This window comes from Bidens hawaiensis, unplaced genomic scaffold, assembly GCF_021521415.1.
Source record: "Bidens hawaiensis isolate Kalapana, Puna unplaced genomic scaffold, B.hawaiensis_p1.1 tig00419376_1, whole genome shotgun sequence".
NCBI lineage: Eukaryota > Viridiplantae > Streptophyta > Magnoliopsida > Asterales > Asteraceae > Bidens > Bidens hawaiensis.
The window spans coordinates 1,804,245-1,824,501 of NW_027504840.1; positions in this window are offsets into that span (position 1 = coordinate 1,804,245).

The window sequence follows — 20,257 nt, forward strand, 5'->3', positions numbered from 1 at the left end:
CCAATCGAGTTCTCTTGCTCGATCGTAACTCCCCCTTGGAGTTATCTCACTCTCTCTTTTCTCAAAACTAGTGGTGCATACGTTGCATCCACAAACTCCTTTCTTCATGGAGTTCTCTCTTGATCAAATGGTACAGTCAGTCAGACTTACCATAGGTTCCGCATATCCTGAGACGCTGTCAATTGGAATTTTGGATTAACATTTAAGCACAATTGTATTAGATTTGTAAAATTGACATTAAAGCATAATCTATCACAATATTCCAAATCATATTTCATTCAATTCAAAACAATTACAATCAGAAGATTTAACTTTGAATTACAACAAGAAACAAGATAAACGAAAGACATGGCAATTAATCTTTAGTTTCTTGGGCATACTTCTTCTGTTGTTCTTTCCAATTTGATCCTGCATGTATGTCATAGGCAAAGCAAATCCTAATGACATTTCTGTACGTTAACGCTTGCTCTATGTCTTCAGGAGCATAAAGAATCTCTGTCTTGTACAACGTATAAACATCCTCCCTTGACAAATTTGTGAGCCACATTGGATCAAAAATACGAATTGTGCTCCAGTTTCCATAGTCATTGAGCACAATAACTGCCTCATGCAGTCTTCCATCATAGTACCAATGCCTGAATGATTTGTAGAAGTCCTGCTTCATCTTTCTAAGAGGAATCTTCTTCATTGTGAGTGGTGGCATGTACTTCAAAATAACTTTTGGCCTGTTGGTGATCGGATCGATCTCCTTTTTGCTTATATATCTCTTCGGCCTTTGTGGTGTGATCATCTTCCATTTTGTGTTGTACTCTTTTCGCAATACACTCTGATAATACGTGGCAACTGGAGATGAGTTGGCGTATAGCATATCAAGATAATTCAGACGGTTCAGATCATAAGTAGGAAGGGTCTTCAAATCAGTAATACGTTGAAAGTATTCAACCCCCCTTTCTCTCTTGACAGCTACGCAGTTAAGATCCTTCAGACATGCCCAAGCGATAATTTCTCCTGAAGTTCTGCGACCCTTCATCTTATATGACGTTGTATGAGGAATGGTCGGCTTCGCTTTTCGTCTGGATCTAATCTTCTCAAGAATAGCATTGAATGCTTTCTTGCATTCCTCGGTTTTCTCTAAAAAATCGGCTTGATCCGTTTCAGAAGGCTGTTCCATATTGTTTGACCTTTCTTCAGCCTTTTTCTGTATTTCCTCCTCTGTTACATTTTGGAAGAAACTTGCAGAGTTAGGAAGATCGTCATTTTGAGACGTATAGTATTCAGGATACTCTTCCTTTGACAAGTCTTCCATTTCAACTTCATCAAATTGAGAAGGATCGACGTGTGAGGGATCAGTGGCCGTTGATGATGATGAATCAGGTGTAGCAGCAGAAGAAGACATTTGTTCTGTTGGAGGCAAAGCCAGATACTTGCCTGTTTCTACGTTGGATAATTCAAACATTTGTTCCAATTCTTCTTCTGTGAAATTATGAGAAATTTCACCTTCTTCCAAGTCTCCACTTGCGAAGTTTCGCTGCTCATTTGGATTGTCCAGTAGAAACGTGAAAAATTCTGCTGCAGTTTTTGATTGCAGCGGTTGGACATTAAACGGATCATCATCACCTGTTTGATTAAACAACCACAATTTAACAACAATTTTAAGTAAACATATGTAATATCATAAACATGAAATACAATATCATTACATATGAAACTGAGTCTATACAAAAATCATCATTTAACAAGATTTAACATTTAAATCCTCACTACATTCACTCAATTCACTCTTTAGTACCTTCACCTCCATCATCTGAAGAGTCAAGTTCGTCTGTGTCCACATCAACATTTGTTGGACGTTCCAAACGTAGAACATCTCCTTTCAATTCGGTTACTTTCGCTTCAAGGCTTAGATTTGACTCTCTTAGTTCCTTGATAGAAGAGCCCTGATCAGCGACAGTCGCATTCAGCTGACTGTTTTCAATTCTGAGCATGTCGTTTTCGGCTCGAAGTTGGGCAATCTGCTCATCTTTCAGCCGATTTTGTTCTTCTTGCCGTCTGTTCAGCTCTTCTTGCTCAGTCTTGAACATGAACATCTTCATCATAGCCTTGTGAAGATCAGCCAGTTCTGTTGCAACCTGAGGAGGTATAGACATTTCAGGTTGAGATTGAGTTGTCGGTTGTGGTGCTGATTGTGTTGCTGGTTGCTGTGTTGGTGGCGGTGCTTGTTGAACGGGAGGAGCAGCAGACGAAGTCCCAACTGGTTGTAACGTTGGAGGACGAGGGAGATCAGAAAATAAACTCCGATACTTCCTTGTAACCTTCTTCTTTTGCCTCTTTGCAGGCCTTTCTTCGTCCGCAGCATCCTCGGCCCTAACCTCACCAGCAAAGTGCACATCCGATGCACTTGCTTCATCACCAGCATCCAGAACCTCAACGTTAAAGAATGAATCAGCCTCTTTTTCGGCATCTGTTCTGGTGTCTGCCGGTACCGCTTCCTCCTCAGTGTCAGATTCGTCGCTGGTTTTCTGATAAGGTAAGTTCTCGACGTCTGAATCACTGGCGGCATTCCTCCACTTCCTCTTCGGAGGAGCCTTGTAAGACGGATTTGTCACGTGCCCAAAACACCGTTTGTGTGGTGGTCTTGTGGGGCGATCCTTGTAAGATTTTAAACGGTTGAGAGTTTCGTTCTTCATGTGGTCCAGTTTCACCACATCACCCTCATTTTCTTTCAGTAGACCCGGAGCTTGACTATCGACGATCATTTGCACAAATCTCGGGTACTGTAGAAATTTCTCGCCCGCCCCTTGTTTTATTGTCAGATTTTCCACCATATGGCTGAAGGTCATCTGCGAGAAGTTGTAGGGGCGGTTCATCACTAATGCAGCCATTGTGAACTGCATGCTTTCCCTCAATTTGTCAAAACTTGTTCTTTGAGGCCCTAAGCAGTGCATCACCACGTGTGCCAGATATTTGAACTCTGGACACAGATTGGCTTTATGGAGTAGACTGGCATTCAGGTCACCGTCGTACTTCATTCTTGCAAAACATCCTCTGGTTCCAGCAGGATGTAACCCAGTAGGATCTGAGTCAGCATCAGCAAACCCACAGACTTCCCTGAGGATTTGGGCAGATACAACAATTCCGTGCCCTCTAACATTGGAGCGAATTACCGACGGCACAACAGTTTTGTCGTGCGAGGCATTCCTCCAGAATTCCTGTTGAATTGACATGATGGGTTCTACTACCCTTGAGATAGGTCCGTGAATCCTGGACCGTTTCAGGAATTTGATCATTGTTGCAAAGTCTTTCCCATGGCTTGCCTTTTCGTCGAGAAAGGCTACAATATTGTGCTTGATTGATGTTTTGAAGGGAACGAAAACTTCTGCAACTTCAGCCATTTTATCTGCAAACATAAACGTGTTAGAACGAACAGATATCGAAAAGACTGAATGCGTTTAACATTTTCAAACTTTCTGGACTGGTTCAATCGAATGAGCAAAGATTCGATCGAATGAGCTACTCATTCGATCGAGTGAGATCTAGTTCGATCACAGACAGTCGAATGAGATAGATATCATCTTTGACCTCTGATTAGATCGAACTACTGATCGAATAAGTCTCATTCGATCGAACAAGAGACTCGTTCGATCGAGTAGACTGATTCGACTCCTTCAACCTCAGCCCAGAATCTGCAGAAACCCGATCGACATTTTCGATCGTTTAAAGATACGCAACACACAGATAGCATCAGTTGAAGTTTATGAACATGTATCAACATTAAACTACAAGACTTAAACGATTAAAAACAGTTCAATATCAGTTTCGTTCTAAAGTCCGTTTCCGAGAACTAAAACGACCAAAAACATGATCAAAACACGGTTAAAATCCAAAAAAACTTACATTTTATTGATGTACGTGAAAAATCGAATAAGATGAATGGATCAAAACGAGGGTTTCGCGTAAACAATTTTGAGAGTAAATTTCCGTAAATTTTTTCGAATAATACTGACCGATCGAATGAGTCTGAGTATTTATACTGTTTCTGGACTCATTCGATCGAATGGACTTGTTCGTTTGGACCAATCGATCGAATGAGAGTCTATTCGATCGAATAAGTCTCTCGCAACACTTCTCATTCTCACAACAACTGACTCGATCGAATCGGCTCATTCGATCGTTTTACTCGATCGAATAGCAACATATTCGATCGAATGAGGGAAAAACTTTGGAAAAATAAACTTTTAAACTTTTTATTCCCTGCCATAGATCGTGGTGCCTTTGAACCTGCAAGAAAACATAAACTTTTGATACTTGGTTAGTTTTCTTAGACATTTTCCGATAATGAGAGCTTAGTTCCTACAGAACATATAGATCATAAGACATTAGTAAACACACGGAAAAATATCAGGCACAACCATCTTTGGGCTTTCTTGTCACTTCTTCTTTCTTTCATGCACAGTCGGTTGCGCAGATAAACATTTAGCAACCTGCATGAAGTTTTCTGTCATTCCTACACACTGGATAAACATTTAGTAGGATCAGACAGGGATCAGACTACCTGTCACGATGATTTCTTATCGATTTTCAAACAAACAGAACTAAATAAAATGAAAAATAAATAGAAATAAGGGAGGGACAGGGATCAGACTACCTGTCACAGGATGATTTCTCATCAACATTAAAGCAGAATAAAAATAAAAAAATAATTCAGAATAAAAATCTTTTTGAATTTTTATAATATTCAAACTGAAATAAATAACTGTATAAAATTTAAAATACAATATTTTTGGTTGAGAAGGATCTATAATAAGAAATCATACAGACTTATTTGACTATCTACTGAGACTTTTCGTGATTTTTCACATGTTTTTTTTTTTTTTTTTTTTTTTTTTGATTTTTCTTAATAAAAGAGTATACAATATTAAACTAGACATAATGAACATTCTTTTTGTGAGAAAGATCCGAACATGGGATCAGTACTGACATTGTAGCACTCAGTAAGTTCAATATAATTTCTTTTGGTCGATGCATATTACCGATGCGATTATGGGTATATTTGTCCATTTAAACTTAAACAAACATCCTCTCGTCTGTCAATGACCATTTGATAATTGCTTGTGATCACAGCTATGTATCCCACCATATTTTGATTGACTCATGTAGGACCTCACAACATATTGAACAGTCAAATCGGCGCATCTTATTTTTGACAAACGACCATAAGCTTATAGAATCCCCTTTGTTCGCTTTTCATCAAATTTTGTTGCTTTTCTCATTCTTGCGAATTTAATTAGCAACTTGATGATTTTATCATGTTTTCACATACGTGTTCGGTATTCATCTACTTGTCCCAAAATCATTTATTTTATATTTTTTTTCAGGAGATATCCAAGTTATCAGCGCTGTCCAGGTCGATACTTACGTATCACAGAGGGAGATAATAACTTTAGATATACCAGTATGGAAGAGCGCTGTCCAGGTCGATACTTACGTATCACAGAGGGAGATCAATCCAAACCGGTGGAGCATAAGATATTTAATACAGATATCCAAGTTATCAGCGCTGTCCAGGTCGATACTTACGTATCACAGAGGGAGATAATAACTTTAGATATACCAGTATGGAAGAGCGCTGTCCAGGTCGATACTTACGTATCACAGAGGGAGATCATTCCAAACCGGTGGAGCATAAGATATTTAATACAGATATCCAAGTTATCAGCGCTGTCCAGGTCGATACTTACGTATCACAGAGGGAGATGATAACTTTAGATATCACAGCAAGGAAGAGCGCTGTCCATGTCGATACTTACGTATCACAGAGGGAGATCATTCCAAAGCCGGTGAAGTATAAAATATTTAATACTCCTCCTTAATCAATGTTTAAAGCATTTGATTTAGAAGGGACTTTCGATGAAAGCAGACCTGCAACACGAAGATCTAACATTTTTTTTAAGAATTTAGCTTTTGGGGGAACCAATTTGGGCCGATGGTAATTCGTGTACGCGTGATAAGACATATCCTCAATTGATATTGATCTTTAGACAGTGACGTCTCGTCAATTTATTTTAGATGTACACCCATAGCTGACAATCTAAATGATTTAGATAGGTCAAATCCAGACTCAATTCAGTAAGATAAGCCTACCAATATATCACATTAGTACTATGCATGACCAATTTTTCACTTTATATCTTTTTAACATCATGCTACTGTCAGTGTGCCATCACTTCCCAAAGGTTGGATACAATTTCTCATTTTCTGAATATATGAATGTTTTTGGATAATTTAAATTATTTCGCCCCGATCAAGTCAAAGTCTTCAGGTAAACGGCTATCCTGACGATCCAATGGATCAGCTGGACCGACCACATACGAGTATGTGTCCTTCTAACTAAGTATGAACGACTATTTTTCAGCGAAAGAATAAAAACACATCATAAACCGCCCCGGTCACTTTCAGTCATCTGGTTAATGGTTATCCTCATAATCTACTAGTAGAAGTAAGGACCAAACATATCCGAAGATATGTCCTTCAAACTGAAGCAACCGACATAATTCTAAGCGATAGTGACGTTTTTTTTTTTTTTTTTTTTTTAATATAAGGAAAATGAGAATAAGCTATACAGAAATAAAAATCTTTTTGATGTCTCAGTATGATAGCGTCTGTGTACTATCATCTTTCTTGTAACAAGATCAACTTCTCAAAATTTTAAAATTTTTGATGTTTTTGGGTTTTTGTATTTTATATTGTTTTTGGTTTTTCTTGAAACCTTTCTCCCCCTAAAAATTATAAAAACAAAATCTTTTTGGATTTTTCAAATTTTTAAGAAAAGAAAAAATGAAAAACAATTTAAATGATATCTTCAGGAACATCATCTGATTGACGTTTAACGCCGTTGATCTCTAGCAAATATAAAAACCGTGGTTTGTCAAATGATTTAGTGAAGAGATCAGCGCATTGTTCCTGAGTGGGGATTTTTACCACATCGATTAACTTCTTTTCGTAACAGTCACGAAGGAAGTGATATCGAATTTCGATGTGCTTCGTTTTGCTAAAATGGACAGGATTTTTGGTAATTGAAATTGCAGCAGAATTATCAATATATATGGGAGTAGTAGAACATTCAATACCGTAGTCACGCATCTGTTGCTGAATCCAAATAACTTGAGAACAGCAACTGGCAGCCGCAATATATTCCGCCTCAGCTGTTGAAGTGGAGACTGACGTCTGCTTTTTGCATTGCCACGTTACTAACCGACTTCCAAAGAACTGACATCCTGCTGTTGTTGATTTGTAATCGAGTTTACAACCACCATAGTCCGAATCACTATACGCATGTAGATCAAAGTTATCATCATGAGGATACCAAAGACCCCAATCTGGAGTACCCTTCAGATAACGCAAAATTCTTTTGACTGCAATAAGATGGGAGACCTTCGGCTTTGACTGGTAACGTGCACAGAGACACGTAGCAAACATTATGTCCGGCCGAGAAGCAGTCAGGTACATTAGAGATCCGATGATCCCTCTATAGTGAGTTGGATTGATCAATTCACCCTTCTCGTCAGGATTAATCCCGTGATTAACCTCTAACGGAGTTCCCTGTGAAGAGGAACTCAACATCTCGAACCGTTTCAAGATGTCATTGACGTATTTTGTCTGGTGAATGAAGACACCGGAGTCTGTTTGATCAACCTGAAGTCCTAAGAAGAACTTCATCTCACCCATGGAGCTCATTTCAAATTTTTCTTGCATCACTTGTTCAAACTCCTTGCATAGTGTTTTATTCGAGGATCCGAAAATGATGTCGTCCACGTACACTTGTACCATAATGAGATCTCCTTCTTTCTCCTTTGTAAATAACGTGCAGTCGATCGTTCCTCTTCTAAACCCGTTGTTCAGAAGGTGTTTGGATAGTTCCTTGTACCAAGCTCTCGGGGCTTGGTGAAGACCGTACAAAGCCTTGTTGAGCAGGTAGGCTTTGTCCTTGTGATTTGGGTCTTCAAAACCTGGAGGTTGTGCCACATATACGGTCTCTTCGATGTGACCGTACAAAAAGGCACTCTTGACGTCCATCTGATATACTTTGAATCTTTTAAAAGACGCATACGCCAAGAACATCCGGATTGCCTCCAAACGCGCAACCGGAGCATACACCTCATTGTAGTCTAGGCCTTCGATTTGCCTAAACCCTTGGACCACCAGGCGAGCTTTGTTGCGAACAATCACTCCACGATCGTCGCGTTTACATTTGAGTACCCACTTAGTGCCAATTTTCTTCTGTCCTTTGGGGAGATCCACCAGCTTCCACACACCAAGTCTCTTGAACTGTAATAATTCTTCTTGCATGGCTGAGACCCAGTTAGCGTCTTTCAGCGCATCGGTGATGCTGCGTGGTTCTTCTTGTGCTAAGAAGCATTCATGGGCATTTAGCGCAACTGATCCTGACTCCATCATTTCAGTGTAGAGGCCAAAATTCAGTTGTCGACGTGTTTTGACACCCTGTTGAATGTCCCCTATAATGTTGTCTTGTGGATGATCACGTTCAGTCCTGACCACCGGATTGTCAGGAACGACAACATTTTGTTCCAAGTTAGTTAAGTTCGGCTCAGGAACTGGAGCGGTTGGTGCCTCTGAAGTAGACGTTAGAGGCTGATCTGCATTTGGCGCTTCTTGATTTGACGATGAAAGTTGTGGAGTAACCTGTGTCGGTGCCGATTGTACATCATCTGCTGGTGATTCATCTTCAGATTCAGATTCGGATGACTCTTGAACTTGCTCGCTAGACTCTGTGGAGGAAGACGATGATGGACCAGGTTGAGGTGAAGATTGCTGTGATTCATCAGGAGGTGCATTTTGCGCCTCATACATCATCTGAATAGCAACCTCATACAAATTGAATGACTTGAACAATTTGTCAAAATCAAACAACCAGTCTTCTCCTGACCCCTTGGCTGGTTCTGTATAGCGTTGAACGTCGACATGGTACCATTCTTCAACTAATTTTGTTGATCTGTTGAAGACCCGTTTGAGAGGTACACTGTAACCCAGAAAATAGCCGTTGATGATCTTCTCCTCGAACTTATTATCGACTTGCCTTTTAAGTAACGTGCAAAGAGCTCCAAATGGTTCCAGGTGCTCTAAATTAGGTCTCCGTCATTGAAGAAGCTCGAAGCTTGTCTTGCCGTGGCGCTTGACAATGCCTACCCGATTCAATGTGAAACAGGCGTTGGCAATTGCCTCACTCCAAAACGTGACAGGCAACACTGAGTCTGCTAACATTGTTCTAGCTGTCTCGATTAACGTTCGATTTTTCCTTTCAGCAACCCCATTCATTTGTGGAACATACGGGGCACTGAACTCCTGAACAATACCTCTTTCTTTGCAGAAGTTTTCAACATTCGCATTCTTAAACTCTGTCCCGTTATCTGTACGCATTCTCCGAACCTTCAGATTGCACTGTGACTCAAGAGTTGTAACTAGCAGATTTATACACCCAAATGTCTCGGACTTTGCTTTCAAGAAAAACACCCAAGAGAATCTCGAATATTCATCAGTAACCACTAGACAGTATGAGTGCCCAGAGATACTTTTGACGCTGATTGGGCCAAAAAGATCCATATGAAGGAGTTCCAATGGAATATCAATCGAGTGGAAACTCTTAGACTTGTGGGACCTTTTTACTTGCTTTCCCGCTTTGCACTGCACACACGAATCAGGGAGACGGAAACTTCTCAGATTAACTCCCTCAACTAGCCTGTTGTGCACAAGCTTGTTCATGTTCCTGACATTAATGTGTCCCATCCGTCTATGCCATATGACAGTATCACGTTCGGATGCCTTGGACACAAAACATGTCGCCGTTGGAGACGATGACCCTGCCTTAGCCATATCCAGAATGTATAGATCACTCTGGCGTGCGGCTGACATTAAAACCCTGTCTTCAGAAATGGTGAAATCCTTAGCCAAGATGTGGCAGTCTCGATCATCAAACATAACTTTGAAACCCTTGTCGCAGATTTGACTTATCGACAACAGGTTGTTCTCCAACTCCTTGATGAAATTAACTTTATCAAACGAAATTCGCCCATTAGAAACAATTCCTTGGGCCGTGATGTAACCACCTTGATTTCCTGCAAAGGAAACTGCACCTCCTTTTATCTGTCTGACACTGGATAGGAGATTCATGTTTCCAGTCATGTGCATGGAAGCTCCTGAGTCGATGATCCACATGTTGAATCTTGGATCATACAGAGCAACCTGCACACAAAAAGTAAAAGGTTTAAATATCATTGGAAACCCAAGCCTTTATGGTCTTGGGTTTTCCATTATCATCACGAATTAACAATTCAATCCATTTACCCTCATTAACACTGTTTTCTGGTTTGACAATGTTATCAACAGTGTTGTTTTTCTTTTGTTTCCAACTGTCAGTCTTCTTCTCAACATGTTTGACATAACTGGTTGAAGACTGACTTTCACTTGTTGAAGTGGAAACACTTGGGCTAGAGGGATTCGGTGATCTGTGTGGTGAGGTTGACTGAGATTTCCTAGGAGAAACCGACCGCGGTGTGTGAGACCGAGTTTGACTTTGAATGTCAACGGTCGGTCTCCTCATAGGAGTTGACTTGACATATCTAGGATCCGTGTACTTGTAACAGAATCTTGCTATATGGCCAACCTCTCCACATGAGAAACAGTAATTTCTCCCCCTTTGACGTGGTGGAGAGTAATAACTTTGTTGTTGTTTGTTACCATAGTACCCCTTTGATTTGACATTTTGGGGTGAAGTTTGTCTGGGAGGTGGTTTTTGAAAATTATGTTTTTCATTAAAGTTACCCTCTCTGACAAACTGGGTACCATGTTCCACATGCACTTTCTCAGATTTATGATTAAACTTGTTCTTCTGAGAATTACTTGTTGTTGCCTTTGATTTAGATGTGGATGGGCCTGACTTAGTTGTGGAACCTAAGTCTGTGGCAACAACATTTGGTTTGTTCTCAGGAGCCGGGTCAATGACTTCTTTACCCTTGGAATTTGAAATTTGGTTTGTGTCCTCGGGTGTTTTAACATTTGAGTCATCGTCTGGCACAGCTCCTGGTGTGCTCACAAATTGGTTCAGCACTGGGGGTGGGACATTGTGATATCCCACACCTCTTTCCTTTTTGCACCGGAACTCGGGGATAATGTGTTCTAGCAAATAAGAGGAATTGGAGTAACTTTTTAATTTGAAAGTCAATGATTCAAGATCAGCTTTTGTGTTCTCCATTTCCTTTTTCAAGACATTATTTTTATTGATATGAAAATTTATAGAATCTTGTTGATTTAGAACACATATCTCCAATTCCTTGTTCTGACGCTTAAGGCTATCAACTTTTTCTTTAAAAGCAGACTCTTTCTGCTTCCAAGCCTTGTTTTGTGCAAGAGCGTCAGTCAGTTCAATTAAAGATTTTGAGGCTGCTTGTTTATAAGCCTCGAGATCTTCAATTCTCTCTTTCAGAGAATGAATTTCTTGTTCAGACATTTCACATTTTAAACATTTGGTATTTTCTGGTTTGGGAGTAGTAGGGTTAGAACTTACCTTGGCATCATTTGACGTCTCTGCCATGAACGCAAAGTAAAGATTCCCTGCTCTTTCCAGAAAAGATGCAGACTTTGCTTTTGACAGTACCTTGTTGACTTCTTTAACAGTAGCAGCTTCTGCAGGAATTGTTGAACTTTGAGATGATTGAGGAACATTTGACTCTTTTTCTTGATCCTCCATAATCTCCACTGATGACACCTCAGCTTCATGCTCTCCTTCATTTACTTCAGTAGCTAGCTCCTCGACAATGTATTCTTCATCAGTTGAGGAATCATCAGACCCAGATTCTGAGTCTTGATTCACAATGTTGATGTCAGCCATGTTAATGCTGAAGTTCCAGGACTCGCCTTCATCACCTTGAACAGCAAGAGCAGCTTCATTGTTGATGTTGGCGTTGTTCGCTGTTGTTTGATTCTGAGGGACCAGTTGTCTCTCATTGTTGACATTTGCAGCGGCTGCGGCAGGAGTAGATGAAGTTGAAGTAGTTCGGAAGGGATATTGGTGACCTTCCCTCTTTGGTTTAGAGCACTCCTTGGCAAAATGACCAAGTTCGCCACAGTTGTAGCATTTAACTTTTGTTTTATCAAATCCAAACTTGGATTTATTGTTGATTGAAAGAGCTTGGCCTGTTTTCTTAGCCCACTTTCTAGCCCTACGGAACGCGCTGCCAAGTGCCCACATTATGTCGATGCGTTCCATATCGTCTTCATCTAGCTGTTCATAGTCATCGCTGTCCAGATGACTGTTGCCAAGTTTACCAGCCACCATTAAACTGTATGATTCAATTATTGTGCCTAACGTTGCCATATGTTCTTTGGCAACTTCCACCGTTACCTTTCCCAAGCCTTCAGTGTTTAACGTTGCCTTTTCAGTTGACTTGGGTCCGGAGTTAGAACTTGAATGTCCGGAATTTGATGTTGGTGGTGCAGAAGATCTCGTTTCGGTCTCCTTAGATTGATTTGACATTGAGGAGACAAACGCAGTCTTCATTGGAGCATGGTCATTTGAATCTGACATTGGTGATTTTGACATGTACAGTGACTTGTCAGATGTTGCTCTGGGTTTCCTGGAGGATGCTCTTAATTCAGCTTCTTCCTGTCTGATTTCTTTAATAAAGTCAGAAAGAAGAATCGTCTCCAATTGATGACTTCTTCTCATCACAGTCAGGAAGGTGTTCCAGCTTGTTGGGAGTCCTTGAGCGAGACATCTAACCTTTTCAGTCCCTGTTGTTTTGACATTATAGGACTTTAGCTCTGACATAAGATGATAGAACCTTGACAGCAACGATTCAATGTCTTCTCCGGATTCTGGACCAAACAAATCAAATTCACGCTTTAGCTCCCGTGCGTGAATTTCTTTAAGTGACTCAGATCCTTCGCATCGTTCAACCAGTGCGTTCCAAAGTGTTGATGTTGTTGTGAACTGGTTAAACTGATGGAAGAGATCGCTGGAGAGAGCTTGAGACAGTAAGGAGAAGGCTTTCTTTTCAGCATCAAAGGCTATCTTTTGTTCTTCTGACAGCCTAAAGTAGCTCAGGCTTTCACCATCATCGTTTGTAGGATGCACCCACGTTGTCTGAACCGCTTCCCATAGTCCAGGATTCACACCTGTGATATGAATCTGGAATCTTGTCTTCCAGGTAGTAAACTCATTGAGTGCCATCAACTTTGGAGGCTTGTTGAAGCTTCCAGATTCTGAATCACTCTCAAGGATCGATTGGATCCTTTTGTTTGTACTTGAACTGGTAGACATGTTTGCTTCTTTGCTTTAATCTTTGATCTTCTAATCGAAAGTGACTGATTCGATCGAATGTACTCTTTATTCGATCGAATGTGTGTTGATTCAATCGAATGACTGACTGATTCACTGTTCTGGTCTTCCGAAGCTTATCCGATCGAATACGATTTAGTTCGATCGAATGAGGTGACTGGTTCGATCGAATGGATGTCCGGTTCGATCGAAAGGGTTCTGGCAGTCGACTAAGAAAGAGATCGAATAGGTGGATCGAATCTGAGACTTGTTCGATCGACTGGAATCAGGTTCGATCGAAAGGATGAACTGATTCGATCGAATAGACTTGGCGCAGATCACGGCGGGAAAAACTGATTCGGTCAAAATTCAAACTGGTTCGATCGAATAAGAGGCTTATTCGATCGAATGAGTTCCAAAAATACGACTTGTTCGATCGGGATTTATGGAATTTCCAAACTTAGAAGATTTGACCAGATTTTCGGTTGTAAATTCAATAACACGAATCCTAGTTGATTTGGAAGCAAAAAATGACTCTTTTAAGTGTATTAACACTTAAACAAATAACCAACCAAACAAAAATGGATCAAACGTTTAAAAACGAAGAACACGATGAATGTTCTTGTTAAAACCCGGAATTTTAACACCAAATCTTGAGATCAAAAACCAAAATATATGACTTTTATGAGTTTTTGATAAGAACACAATGAACACCAAGAACAAAAACACTTGATTTCGAAAATTTTTCAAGCAAAATATATGATTTTCACGAGAAAAACACGAATATCACCACGAATCTTTCGTGAATCAAGAACCTTAAGCTCTGATACCACTTTGTAGGACCGATTCGGGACTCGGTTTCCCAACGATTCACGGGGCAACGTGTTAGAGTGCGGAATCCTCTAACACAGTGATTCGGTGGTGATCAACGGGCACGTAGGTACGATTCCTAAAGGGGTTTGACGCCTAGGATTGGAGGAAACGACCAAGAACACGAAGAACAGTCGAGAGAGTTTCTGTAGGCTGCTGGTTCGTGAGTGTGTATTCTGTTCTCTGCATGTGAAATTTCCCAAGTAACGTTTATATACCGAAGACTCATTCGGTCGAATGAGATACTCATTCGATCGAATGAGATATGGTTCGATCGAATGAGACCTGGTTCGATCGAATTAGATCTGGTTCATTCGAATGAGATCTGGTTCGATCGAATCAGTCACTGATTCGATCGAATCAGCTTCGTTTGACATTTTCAGTACATTAACTTGGTTTCACGATCGTTGGTTTCATGTTGAACCAACCTGATAGAACTGGGGACATACATGTGACATTTCATGTCCTAACAGGTCCGGAACATAATAACAGACTTGTCTGCACGAGGGAATTCAGGGGAAGTCACGGGGTACATTAATAGGTAAAAATGGCAACATATGTGTAAAGTATATAATATTATTTATACGTGCTAAGGTGTATATATATATGTATGTACATATCTTGTGGGTACATGTATTGAGAAATGGGACCCGGATAAGGAACCGGGGAATGAAATAATAAAAGTACCGAGGATGCTGAAATTTCTAGAGCATCGGTTGATGATAAGTCTGACTTATCGGGCTATAGTTATGATAGTATCAAGTTAGATCTCCCGTTTGACATTAACCAGAAGTATCGAGTAACCGTCACTCCCAACCAAAAGTGATAAATCCCTTACCCTACCAACACCGGTACCGTATATCCTAATAACCCCCTATGTTCACCCGAACCGCCGACCCTCACGTACGGACGGACCTGTACCTGAACCCATTCTTATTCCATTATGGTAAAAAAAAAATTGATAATAAATGAGCAGATAAAAATAATATAAAGAAATCTTTACATGTATTGCTCACTCTCAAACATATGAGACATACCACCTCCAGATCGAGAATTACTGATTTTAGCAAACCTAGAACGCCTGAGGACATTGACTGAGCAAGTGTTAGAGTTTCCCATAATAGTAATTAATAATATTTGAAGGCAACCCATGTTGCGCGATCACCTTGAACCTTGCAACTCCCTATGTTATCCTTACATCCGTTAGATGCCTATACCCATATATACTCGAATAGAATGATTACCCATACACAAAGAGGTGTTGGAATCATTATAGCATAGTTGGTTATTCGTTCGTAAGTGGTATACTGTGTATGCCAGATGTACAAATAGACACGGATATTATAACTCTGTGGTACGTAATCGTTTGGTGCTCACAGTGAGTATGTATCGGTTATGCTGACATGCAGAAGGATATTGAAATCAAGCATATTAAACGTTGATCTTTGTTGAGAAAGATCTATATGTCGGTTGGTGACAAGGGTTATGAAACATATTTGAACGTTAACCGACGTCAGGTTAAGTCCATATGTTATTATACTTGTGGGACATATATACTAGATACTGGTATGTGTAATATGTATGATAATATTTGGTGTGTATGTGTACCTGCTGTTATGATTGAACTGGTAACGAGTTATACGGTGAGATTAGTATTGATTACTGCGTACGGGATGAGTACGGCAGAATGACATAAAAAGAGTAACTCCAATGATGGAGATTGATGTGATTCAGTTGATTGCTCAAAGATAGCAGATGATGATACCGAATGTCGTATCACAGATCACTGCTAGTGTTGATGCAAATGTGAACGCAGAATTATAGTTCGAGCAATCACATGATTATGAATATTTTAATTCTTAGTGGTATTACTAAGAGTGATAATGTCCCACCGAATACTATTATGACTACAAGTATTAGTTATAAACTAAACATGAATAGTAGTCGTAATGAATTAGATCCGGTATAAGGATATGTTTGTTGGTTGTGTTAAGGAAACTATTAATAATTTCCTGATGGTGAAGGGAGGAATAGATTAGCGAGTGGATAGAAAAGATCGAAATGGTTAAGGATATTGGTAAGAGTCTAGAACATTGTGTAGTGAAATATGCTACAGATATGTTGGTACATTATGTTGTATCGTGATGGAACACGATGGTACAAAATTATAGTTAGAAAATTTTTGCTCAGATGATATGGTCAGGATTTAAAATTCTTGTGCTAGAGCACTTTTATTCGAGTAATTAAGTTCAGAGATTGGAAACTGAGCTATGGAAGATAGAAATGTTGTATGCTGATCACTTAGAAAACGCTAATCGTTTGAAGGAATTGTCATGTCTGGTAACATGGCTAATTACTCCTGAAACTAAGCTAAGTGAGCGCAATATTGGGGACTAACTCCATCGATAAGGAGTATAGTCAATCCTGTAAAATATACAACCTTTGGAAGGGTTGTGTCACAAGCCAGCATGGATATATTTGACTCTATGGGAAGCGGACTGGAAGGACGTTAGGTGAGACGTCGAGTATTAAAGAAGAGAAATGATAAAGGTATAGTGCAAGATAGACTTTTGAATAAGTAGGTATGTCCTACAACCCAGAATTATACTAAGACTAGTTCTGGTGTGAAAACATGAACCGCATGAAGGGTCCTTCCCTAAATGTGGAAAATATGGTTATCGGCAGGAAGAAGAATGTCGAGTGATAGTAGGCCACAGGTGTGGTAAAGATGGACGTAATGCCCCAATTGTAGAACCAATTGAAGCCATGTGAACCGGCGACCCCAACCCATTCGTGTACAACCACTCCGAACCCAACAACTTCAATAACAATCCATCCAAAGAAACCAAATTATGCCAAACAGTTGTACTTGCTATGAATGTGGCAGTACAGAACGTTTCAAGAGAAATTGCCCAAAGTTGAACCAAGGTGTCGTTGGAAGACGAACCTCATGACAAGCATCAACCTCTGATCAAGCAAGGAGTCGTGCTTTTGTGAGTAATTCGAATAAAGCACGTCATGATCCAAAGGTGGTATTAAGTATGTTGTAGTTTTAAATCAATAGACTTCAGTGATATTTTTACGGGCGTCAATAGAAGTTAGTTCCTGTTAACCTCCTATCATTTGGAAAGATACCGATTAGTGAAATTATAGAACCCTATACTGTAGAATCGCTAACGGTGAATCTCTAATGGTTAACTAAATTGTTCGGAATTGTCCTATTATTCGGAACGATTAACCTTTCCTTATTGACCTACGACCAGTAAAGTTAAGAAGTTTTGACGTAATAGTTAACATGGATTGGCTAACTCAACATGAAGCTAAAATCAAATATGAAAAGAAGATGATTAGAAGCTCTCCTTCGGACGATGAAGCGACTAGATACAGAGAAAAGTATTTAAAAGAAAACATATGGAAGATGTTTCGATGATACGTAAATATCCAGAAGCTTTCCCAGAAGAACTTCCTGGGTTACCGCCAACCCGACAGGTCGAATTCAGAATCGATTTAATACCTCAAGCTGGCCCTGTTGCTAAAGCATCTTACCGACTTGCGCCAACTGAAATGCAAGAATTATTGGATAAAGGTTTTATACGACCTAGTTAGTCACCATGGGGTGCACCGGTGTTATTTGGGAAATGAAGGACGGAAGTGTTAGGATATGTATTGATTAGGGAGAATTGAATAAAGTGACGATCAAGAATAGGTATTCACTTCTTCGAAGTAAATGAGCTGTTTAACCAACTGCAAAGGGCGATTTATTTTCTAGAAAATTGATCTTAATTATAGTTATCACCAAATGAAAAATCCAAGAGGAGGACGTTGCAACAACAGCGTTTCGGACTCGTTACGGCCATTATGAATTTTTAGTTATGCCTTTCGGGCTAACAAATGCGCCGGCAGTGTTCAGGGAACTCATGAACCGAGTCTCTAAACTTGGTTTTGACAAATTTGTCATAACATTCATTGATGATATTTTGATATATTCGCAACGCAAAGAAGAGCACGAACGACGTTTAAGGAAAATTATGGAAGTGTTAAAGCAAGAGGAGTTGTACGCGAAGTTTTCGAAATGTGATTTTGAATACAGAAAGCATAATCTCTTGGTCATGTTGTAAAGCAACAAGGATTTCACATAGATCCAAATAAGATAGAAACCATTAAAATTGGCAGTCACCCAAGGCGCCCAAGGAAATGCGCCAATTTTTAGGACTAGCCGGAGACTATCAGCGGTATTGAAGAATTTTTAGCCTTACCCAACTCATAATCCTTTGTACGACGCAAATGTACAAATTTTATAGATGATAAGAGACCGCAGTCTCATATTCATCGAAGATGGGTCGAGTTGTTAAGCGATTATGACTGTGACATCCGTTATCACCCCGACAATGCTAATGTTGTAGCCGATACCTTGAGTAAGAAAGATCGGGTTAAGCCATTGCGAGTGCGAGCGCTGGGGATGATAGTCCAGTCGAACCTTTCGGACCGGATTCGAGTCGCTCAACGTGAGGCGTTGAAAGAGGAACAATTGGAAAAGGAGGAACTTTACGGCAATGAGAAGAATTTCGAACAACGCGTGGACGAAATTCTCTACTTCAAAAATTGGGTTTGGATCCCGACCCTCCATGACCTTCGTGAATTAATCACGGACGAAGCGCATAGATCGAAATATTCCATACATCCGGGATCGGATCAGACTATTGATGATACGAGTATCTGAAAGGATTTTATTAATGGCCGAGTTCGGAGAAAGATATGGTTACGTATGTTGGTGAATATGTAAGTTATGCAGGAGATAAGGCTACACACCGAAAACCCTGGGGAACGCCACAACGACAGAAAAATTCGCCAATGATAGTGGGAATAAATTACAATGGATTTCGGGACGCAAACTCCCAAGTTATATCAAAGGCATGAGGTAAATTGGGTAATCGCGGATCGATTAACCAATCCTCGCATTTTATCCCAATCCATGACGATTACCACAATGAATTCTCACCCAAATTCCTGATGGGGAAATGGTATCTCGTCGTGGAGTACCATTTTCAATGATCTCAGATCGAAATAGTCATCCTACTACCATTATTGGAAGGAGGGGAAGGAAGCATCGAGAGCTTGAAGCTTTCTATGGGTGAAGTAATTATTACCAATTTGTTGAATTGAAAATGGGCGTCACTCAATCCATAAGATTTGAATTGATTCGAGAAACAACCAATAGGATTTATAATAATTAAGATATGTTGAAAGCAGCGCGAGATTGGCAAAGGATTTATGCCAACATTCAAAGGAAACCATTGTCGCTGGAAAGAGGTGACAAGGTATTTTTAAGACATCATCTTAGAGAGGTGATATGAGGTTTGGCAAAACCGAAAATAGCTCCTTAATATATTGGACCTCATGAGACTATCTCCATGATTGGTCATTTAGTTTATCGATTAAAATACTTCAGGGGCTAAGTACTATACATGATGTTTTGCCATATATACGGATTGAAAAGTACCTAGGCGTTGAGGCAACGAAAGTACCAGTAATAGAGGTACTCATAGAAGACATGCCTGATATCATAAATAATTCCATAGAGTTAGTAGACGGGGAAAACTAAACAGTTTGGACATACCAAGCTTTATTGATTAAGATTAAGTGGAATTCACAGCGAGGACCAGATTATACCTGGTAACACGAGGATGAATTCTAACGGAAAAAAAAAAAAAACCCCCACCTTTCTCTCGGAAGGGGATAATGGACGTGTAAAATTTCGAGGACGAAATTTCTTAACGGGGGGAGAATGTAACGATTCCGACGAAACCCGGTATACCCTAACCGGTAGACAATAGTTACGTCATATTTAATGTCGGGTACATGAGTTACCATAGTAATTATACGATAATACATGTTCACTGTATTGATTGTACGTGAATATATAATTCATCGTATTGAATATGCGATCAATCGATCGATAGTTATTGAAACCCGAACGAATCGAGGGTTCAATTATAGACGATATCTATAATATTTAGTGATTTTACGAAGCATTAATGCTTCGGGATAAGTAAAGTA